At 51.1% G+C, this 8993-nt stretch overlaps 1 protein-coding gene across 2 annotated transcripts in view; it reads left to right on the top strand.

Annotated features, from left to right (window-relative positions):
• Nucleotides 1-1827: 1827 nt before the first annotated feature.
• The window catches only part of GPD2 (glycerol-3-phosphate dehydrogenase 2), a 45125-nt gene continuing 37959 nt past the window's right edge, over nt 1828-8993 (top strand). The window contains exon 1 of one of the 2 annotated variants that reach the window (XM_084209034.1): nt 1828-1979. The gene's annotated coding sequence lies outside the window, so the exon portion shown is untranslated. The remainder of the gene's footprint in view (nt 1980-8993) is intronic. The other variant, XM_084209035.1, reaches the window with a different exon arrangement.

The raw sequence follows: 8993 nt of genomic DNA, 5'->3' as shown, positions 1-8993 counted from the left end.
GTGCTGGATCTGTCTGCTGCAGGGCAGGGGGACACCTGAGCAGCAGCAGCAGCAGCACACGGTGCTCCGGGGAAGCTGAACAGGGGAAGCCACGGGCTGTCCCCGCAGTGACACCCGACACCCGGCCCGAGACGGGAGTGATCTCAACGCCTAACCACAGCCACCACCGGGCACTTGCATCCTCCATCGGCAGGACCTACCCTGGATCCTGCTGGGAAAATCCCAGCAGAGGAATTCTGCATCTGTTTCTGTCCCTTTGTCTCAGCTCTCCTGCGACTGTCACCACCCTTGCTCCTCACAAAGACATTTTCCTCAAGACAGATTAGCAGAAAACATATTTGCGAATGTATGAACAGATTTTCTTCTCGTGATACATAACTTTGGCATGCAGTCAGGAAACGATGATGATCTTTTTCCCCATCTTCCCTTGCTAATGAAGAGAAACTGCCTCTGGGGTTGAGGACAAAAGGTGAACACTCCCTGCACACAATTTACACCTGCTGAGCACATGATTTTGGGCATCTGAAATTCCCGTCTTGGCAGGTGTCCCAGTGACCAAGCCACACGCACAGAGACTTACTCTGGAGGTAATATTTTCATCCAGGCATTAAATAAAAAACAGACTTGAGAGGGATGAATTTTGCAATATTTTCAGGCATCTCAATTTTTTACTTAACCTTGTAAAACTCTTTCACTCTTCAAACTTATGAAGCCCAATGTTGAACAATCAGTAACTAAGATAAAAAAACTGCTGTAGTTGAACAGAAGCCTAAAGTAGGGGAGAGAGCAGCCCATCCCTGTTTGTTGGTAGCTGCACTGTGAAGGTGGGGAGAACCTCCCCTAGAAAGTGAGATTGCTCGGGAAATGTGCTCCTTATGACGTTTACACTTTCCCTTAATGAGGAGAGTAGTACAACGCTCTCATTTTCTACCCCTTCAAGATTGTGCAGGTTGGAAAAAGCTGGTGAGACATAGCAGTGCAAGGGTGCAGAAAATGCTCACTTGGAAACCAGCCATAGATGCATGCTGCAGTCATAAACTGCCCTATATCAATAAAAATTTGTCATGAACACTGACAGTGCAGCTACATGTGGGTAGACAACCACTTTGAGGAGTGGGAGGAAAGGGGATTCTCCTTCTCTCATTTGTTAGAGATGGATGAAACAACATCTAGTGCCATGTTGGAACACATATATGGGGTAGGCATCCACATCCAGAACTTGTATGTGTTGGATCATGCTGAAATTATTTGCCAAAAAAAAGCATTTAAATACTTTTTTTTTTTGGTATCCCAATTATTCTTCCTTTGCGCTCCAAAAAACACACACCCTAAAACCACATCCTTAGAAAATAATGGATCGTCTCGTCTTTTCCCTTTTATTTTCAATTCTTTCTCTTCAGTTGACAGCTTCTAAGCCGGAGTATCTACTAATTCCAGCTGCCACTCGAGATCTCAGCCCCTTTTAAGAGAACTAATGTTCCTGGGATAAACACTGCTCCCATCACCAGCGACTGAATATCACTGACTTTGCAGAACTCACGAAATCCAATCCTTGCAGTTGTTTACTGACTTGAAATGACACCCAGACAGCTGAAGACCACGATCAGCTGCGCGGGCGGTGGAGCCGGGCCCCACGCGTGGGCCGGAGGCCTCCGGTACCGCCACGGGCGCAGCCCCGGGGAGGGGCGGCCACGGGCGGCGACCCCCATCACGCAAGGCCGGGGATGAGGAGGCCGCAGCGGGCCCCTCCCCGCGGGCCCAGGCCGCAGCGGCGGCGCTCCCGCGGCCTTGGCGGGGCAGCCGCGGCCCCGGGCGGGGAGCAGGGCGGGGAGGCGCCGGCGGTGTTCGAGGCGGAGCTCGGGGGAGCCCGGCTGGCTGCTGCAGGCGGAGGGCGGGCAGGGAGAGAGCCGCCCTCCCCGATCTCCTCGCGGCGGCCGGCGAGCAGCCCGCAGAGGGACGCGGGCTGGCGGCGCTCCGCAGTAAGTGCCTTTCGGGTTCCGTGCGAGCGGGGTCGGAGCCGCGGCGGGCGGGATGAGGGAGCGGGGCCGGCCCGGACGCGCGGGTGCAGCCGCGCCTTGAACACCGCAGTGCCTTTTATTATAAAGGCATATCAAACGCGTATCAAACGCGTATCAAACGCATCCTGCATGCCTGCCTGCCCTCCACATCCTGCCCCGCTGCCCAGAGCAGCTGTGGTGCCCCTGGGTCCCCGGCAGTGCCCCAGGCCAGGCTGGGACAGGGGAAGGTGTCCCTGCCATGGCAGGGTGGGACCGCAGCATCTTTAAGGTCTCTTCCCACCCGAACCATTCTGGGATTTTCTCGTTCCCTGTGGAAGGCTCAAGAACAGCACAGGTGGATGGGATATTGGGAAGGAATCCTTCCTGGGAGGGTGGGCAGGCCCTGGCACAGGGTGCCCAGAGCAGCTGAGGCTGCCCCTGGATCCCTGGCAGTGCCCAAGGCCAGGCTGGACACTGGGGCTGGGAGCACCTGGGACAAGGAAATGTGTCCCTGCCATGGCAGGGTGGGATGAAATGGTTTTTAAAGGTCCCTTCCAACCTAAACCATTCCATGATTCTTTGATCTTACACAGCAGCATTCACTACCAAGTGCTCTCAGCCTCCTCCCCCTGTTTTATTTAAGCTTTTGGATGGGAAAAAGAAAATACTAAATAAAAAGGAGAGTGTGGCAGTTTTACAGAAGTGGTGCAGACCCCCTGGCAGCTGTCCTGTGTGTGGGTCATCCCTGTGCTCCCTGAGAATGTCCCACAGTGAGAGGTCCAGCCTCTGTGTCTCCCTGTCCAGGACAGCTGCTGTGTGCCTGTAGGTATCTATATATAATAAATAAGGAGGTTGCAGAGCTCATTAACTATTTTTTTTCTTGGATGGAGCTGATAAATATAATAGCGCCCAATATAAAAAAGCCCCCAAATTCTTGGTAAAAAATAGCACAGCTGTAGTTACACTGAACGTTGTAAAATGAAAGTAAGTTATTACTTCCTCTCAACGTACTTGTGGGACCATTACTTGGTGTCCTAAACTTCTCTGAGTTCTTACCTCTATTAAGCAATCAGTAAATGTTTGTAAGCCTGATTCTACAGGAAAAGATGTAAATGTGTGTGTGGAGAGCTTGGGTTCCAAAGCAGCCAGATTTACTCCTGCCTTGACTTCCTCTGGTGTTACTGTGAGCAGGTAGTACAGGTGTGCTGAGGGCAGCTCCTTTCACCTGCTGCTGGGAAGCAGGGGCTCTCCTCCTCTCCAAAGAATTTGCATTTTCTTCTCTTCTCTGCTCCTTTCCACCCTTTTCTTTTCCTTGCTTATTCTTGGTTACAGTTCTTTGGGAGTCGGTGATGGGCAGTGACTGATTAGCCAGTAATGACTTGGTCTGATAGTTCAGGATCTTTCTGTGTAATATGTAAAGCAAAGTCCAGTATTGCCCCTTCAATAGCAATAACCAGAATATTATTCATTTTAACATTAGGTATAAACAGCTTACTTAGTCTGAAGTCGGATGGAAGTTTTGAGTAGGCACAAGTGTGCACAAAAAATGATTCACACCCCTTGTATCTAATTGGTAGCATTACTTTTTTTGTGTATATATATGGATTTACTCTTTGTTTTGCTAAATTATGTGTGTGCACAGGAGCACAGTAATAATAACAGCTAGACCTCGCTGCATAATGTAGTATTTTCTCTAGAGATCCATTGCTACCTGCTGCTGTCCCTGACAGGAATTTAGGAAGCCGGCAGGATGTGGTCAGTGCAGAGGCCATTCATGCAGAGCCGTTTTCCAAAGGACAGCTCCTGCAGGTTCCTTGCTGCTGCCTGCTCTGTCTCCACACAAGTCTCTGCAAGCTTAGCAAACATTTGAAAGAAATGTGCATTTTCTGCTGTCAGTCTGCAGTTGTGACTTTTACCTTCCACTTGTAGCTGATGGTTTCAAAATAGGGCTTGGCATTTGCAAGTAGCTCAGTTAGGCAATCTCTTCCTTGTGCTGGTGCTTGCTTGTGTGCTGGCAAATGGGACCCGGGGAGTTATTTTGCCTTTTTATGGGCTGGGTGCCCTCAGTCTCAACCAGAGCTCTGCCAGCCTGGCTGTACAGATGAACCAAGCCACTGTATGTTCTTGGCCTCGTGGCTGTAGTTGGCAGCTGGGGTTTTGCAGGGATTAGCTGTGTCATGGTGGGTGTGCTCCTGGGAGCACAGGGTGTGAGCGCCAGGGTGCTGATCCCTGTCCCTCCTGGCACCTGCTGGGCAAGGGACACCACGGCTGAGGGTGGGAAATGGGAACAGGCTGGGCTCTGCTCCAGGGAACAGGGACAGGAGCAGAGGGAGCGGCCCCAGGCTGGCCCAGGGCAGCTTAGGGTGGGCACAGCAGGAATTTGCCCATGGAAAGGGGGCTCAGGGGTTGGAACTGCCCAGGGAGGTTTGCAGTGCCCATCCCTGGAGGTGTCCCAGGAATTCCTGGAGGTGGCACTCGGGGCTCTGGGCTGGGGACAAGGTGAGGACTGGGCACAGCTCAGACTCTATGATCTTGGGGGACTTTCCCAACCTCAGTGTTTCTGGGGATTCTGTGAAATAAGAATTAAAGGGTGGAAAAGGAAAGCTGAAGCAAGTGGGACAGAAGTAGATGACCCTTTATGGAAGGATTCCTGCACTTCCACTGCTCCATGGGTGCTTGTGGCTCAGACTGGAGCCACTTGGGGTAAACACTGTGGAGCACAGATACCTCAGAGCTGTTTGCAGCAGCTGTTGGGCTCTAGGGCTCCACTGATTAGCTCTTGGTAATGTAGATGCAGCCTATTTCTTCCAAAAAGCTTCACTTTAGGAAACAGCTTTTGTTACATAAGGAACAGACAGTTTGTAATCAGAGCTCTTCCACAACATCACAGTATTGATTTTGGAAACGTTCCATATCCCTAAATGGCCCTCTCTGGGCTGGGTTCCCGAGCCAGCGTGTAGCTCTGTCTCCAGGGGTTTCCAGGTGAACTCACCCCGAATCACAGCCAGATCCTGTGGATGGAGTCCAAAGTCTTGGACGGGGTTGATTTTAATTGCTTTGCAAAGCTTCTCAAACGAAGCGCTGGTTCTGGTTTCAGAGTGATTCTGAACGCAGGCCCCTCCTCCAGGATTAGATTTGCATGTGCTATCAGGTCTCAATCTGTATCCCAGGATATAAAACTAGGCTACTTCCTGGCCACACCTAAGTATTCACCTAGTTTGTAGCTATTTTTTGAGCAGGTTCCTGTTTGTGTGTGCAGGTATATGTCCAGTCTTGTAAAAAGCGAAACACCTGGTGTTCTAACCCTGCTCATTGAGTCTTGGGCTAGGGAGCGGAAGGAAGAGCACGGATAAAGTGCCAGCACTGGGGTCAAGTTGAACTGGCTGACTGTCTGTTCCAATAGCGGCATTAAAAATGATATTGAGGGGAATGAAGAATATATAAAAAAAGGGAAACAGCTATAAATTAACTGTATCTGACAAGAGCATTTCCTTCTAGTGGCAGTAGTTGGCTTACAGTCATTGTATTGTGTGCATGGTTGATGGCTGATACTAACCCCCACCAACAGTGAAAGCAAGAGTGATTATCTGAGAAGTTTAAGTTGAAACAACATTGGCACAAGAACACAAAAGTATAGAAATCATCCTGCACACATTAGTCAGTGATCAGGCTGGAGACCAGGCTTCCCACCCCTGCCAGTAGGACAGGAGAGAATTGAAATACTTTCATCTAGAACTTGATAAATATATTGTGATGTATGTATGCTGGGAAAGCTCAAAATACCTGTTGACATTGGAGTTTCTTTGTATTCCTGTTAGTCCTTAGATACAGTTCTTGGGGTTACAGCATTCCCTGTCTGCGGTGTTGCCTCATTCCCAGAGACATGCCACTGTCTGTGGCAAGACTATTGCTATCGAAATTCCAAGAGAGATTTACACAGAGGACTTTTCCCCTCATCTCTGTAAGTGGGAGGGTAATGAAGCAGAAGAAAAAGAAGTGGTTAGGCTAAAATCGAAAGAGGAGCTTAAGTTTGTTCCTTGTGGAACAGAGTTCATAGCAGTTGCTCTGTCATCTAAAGCAGGGTGGGAATATCTTGGTGTCTGAGTACAGAAGGCAGATGAAGCAGTTGGAAGCAGTAGGACTAAGAGGAGGAATGAGGATAGGATACCTATTTTCTGCTTTGTTTCTCCTTTATTTTTGACAAGTGCTACAACCACTTTTGGGCATGGGAGCCGAGCTGGTTGCCTGTACTGGAGCGTGGGAAGGACTTTCCCCTTATGGTGAAGTGCTGCTTGGCTTCCACTTACCGGCACGGGTGGCCGGGGGACAGGGGGTTTAAATCCTGCCTGCAGGATGTTACACGGCTGTGGGGTGACCCTGTGAGCTGGACGGATATCGCAGGCTGTGTCCCTGTGCTTGGCTGGAGAGGTCCTTGGATAATGACTTTAAACCAACGCCCTACCTTGTGTTTGAGAGCCCAGAGTGAGCGGGGAGGCTCCAGGGCGGGCTCTGGAGGGTGGCTGTGTCCGTGCTGTGTCAGCCCTGGTGGGACCCTCTGCAACCCTTCCTTGGGTGCGTTGTGTTGTTCCTCACCAGACGTCTGCCTTGCAGGGGAAGCATCTCCAGCTTGGCTTGGGTTAAGCTTTAATCAGTTCCTTTCCAGCTACTTCTGTTGCTCTGGCCTGACGTCCTGTGTAACATTAACCACTCCCGGCTTCTCAAAGGCTCACGAGAGGCTTGCTAGATGATCTGCTTAAGAGGGTGCTAATTGGGCTCTTTTCTGGTTACATCTCCTTTTCTTGTTAGTTGGCTGCTTCCTGCATTGACACACCCTGCAACTGCCGGTAACAGACCCGTACAGCTTTAAAGGCTGGAAGTACGCCAGTCAGAGCTTAACTTGCTGGCCTTGCTGCTAGGCCACCCTGGCCACCTTGAGTAGTCCTGCGAGAGGGATGAGAGCTGGGCTGGAGGGAGCTGAGGGCAGGACTGCAGCTCTCTGGAGAGACAGGAGTCAGCTGAGCCCGGAGGGATGCCAGTCTGCGCCTCCCATCGTCCCAAACTCACCTGAGGAGCTTTGGGAAGGAAGAAATTAGACAACGCTCTTGCGCCAATGGCAGGTTATGCAAACCGTAGTGGAGATGATTATAAGTTTTCTATTTTTAAGCCTTGCATGGAGTGACTCACTTTATTAGACGTGTTCGTTTGCAATGGAATGCGAAGCGCCCGGATTCCATGGTAATGGCCTCGTAAGGCACACGGGTATCCAACATAACAGATTGGGTTTCTCCTCCCAATTTCCCTGTGCGTCTCAGAGCCTGTCTGATGGCAGCGCGGGGCGGCTCACGCAGCCATCCATCCATCTGTCCCTCTGCTTCTGCTGCAGTACTCATCCTGCTTCGCCCTCCAGCTCGTGGCCCTGGGGCTGAGCTCCCCGCCATTCCCCTTCCCTCACTCCTTTCATTCTTTCCCCAGCTTTGGCCAAGGGCTGCTCAGATCCAGCCCAGTACCCGAGTAGAGAAGTGCTGGCGGTTGTGGTGTTTCCCTTTCAGCCACCTGCTGCCTCGGGTGGCAGTGGGTTGCACAAGTCCCAGGAACATCCAGATAATAGTCTGGCAGCTGGCTGGGCCGGGCATTACGGGAAGTGAGGAAGGCAAGTCACTCCCAGGAGCTGTGCCAGCCTGGCTGCGGGTGGCAGAGGTTTGCCATGTGGGACACGCTGTGCAGAGGCATCTGCTCAGGATGGCTGTTGAAATCCCTTCTTTAAAAACCAGGCTGTAAGTGGTGCCTTGTAGGGTTTTGGGCTTGAAGCAGTGTCAGGAGTGCATTAACTGCTGAAGTGGAGCCCTTGCCTTTGACACAGCAGGTCCAGGGTCTGATACCTGGGGTGGGTCACCTGGGGACCTCGCCGAGGCAGGGAGCTGGTCACCAGCCTGGGTCTGGAGGGGGGACTCCTCTGGAAGTGGCTGTTCCATGTTGCTGTAGTCCAAGTGAGTGTGACTGATGGTTAAGGAATGCACCAAGGACTTCCTACTGTGACTAGGGTTTGTATTAACTTTTGGAAATTGAAAGTAGGAACTTGTGCTGATAAATCTTTTGTGTAGTTTCCATTTTGTGTAGACTGCTCTCCCCGCCCCTTTGTGTCCTTTCAAGTTTAAAGTCTATTTCTTCTTATCGTGAATCCTTTAATAGCAGTTTGAGCTAATGTCCCTCTGAATCTTCAGCAGTGCTCAGCTGTTCCTGGGAACTGTTCCCTGGGGTTATTGAACTCCTTGGACAGATCACTCTATGCAGTAGCTACTCCTTGTGACATGCTCCTGGCTCTACCCACGCCAGCCAAGGGCTCCTGCTCCTGCCACAGCTTATTCTACAGCCTGTCAGGGACCTCAGCCCACCCTCCAGGTGAGGCCATGGGTCCAAAGGTGCCATTTATGGCTTCTATTGAAATCAAGGGTAAGGCTTAACATGCAGATTTACTGTGTCAGATGGCACTGACAGCACTGAAACACTCTGAGCCGCTTTTAAAGGTGATTCAGAATATTTGCGTGATGGAAAGATGACATTTCTGACTGTGGTGCTTCTCGTGCTGGCTGCTATTATAATTTTCATTAAAATAAAATCCCATTTCTGTCACAAGCTATTGATCTCAGCTTGGAAGGGAGGCAGGTTTCGGTACCTGCTCCCAGAAGAGGAGGGGTTTGTGAGCGTGGTCTCTCCCCTGGTACAGCCTCCGTGGGAGCCACGTGGACTGCATTCCTTCCCCTTTCATCTGCACTCGGGTGGATCCTGCTCGGAGCTGGCAGCAGCCTCCCTCAGCTGTCTGGGACAGAGCTGGGGAAAAACCCAGTGTCTGACCAGAGCCTCTCCTTGCCCTGTGGCTTGTGGCTACCAGACAGTGTTCAGTCCTTTCCAGAGGAGACCTTGTGTGCTATTTGCTGCCTGCAGAGCCATTCCTTTCTGGAAGAACCAGAGCTGAGCCGTGCCCTGGCACAGCCTGGG

Source organism: Fringilla coelebs (assembly GCF_963513975.1).
Source record: "Fringilla coelebs genome assembly, chromosome: 7".
NCBI lineage: Eukaryota > Metazoa > Chordata > Aves > Passeriformes > Fringillidae > Fringilla > Fringilla coelebs.
The sequence above is the reverse complement of the archived record's forward strand: the minus strand, read 5'-3'. Positions and strand labels throughout refer to the sequence as shown.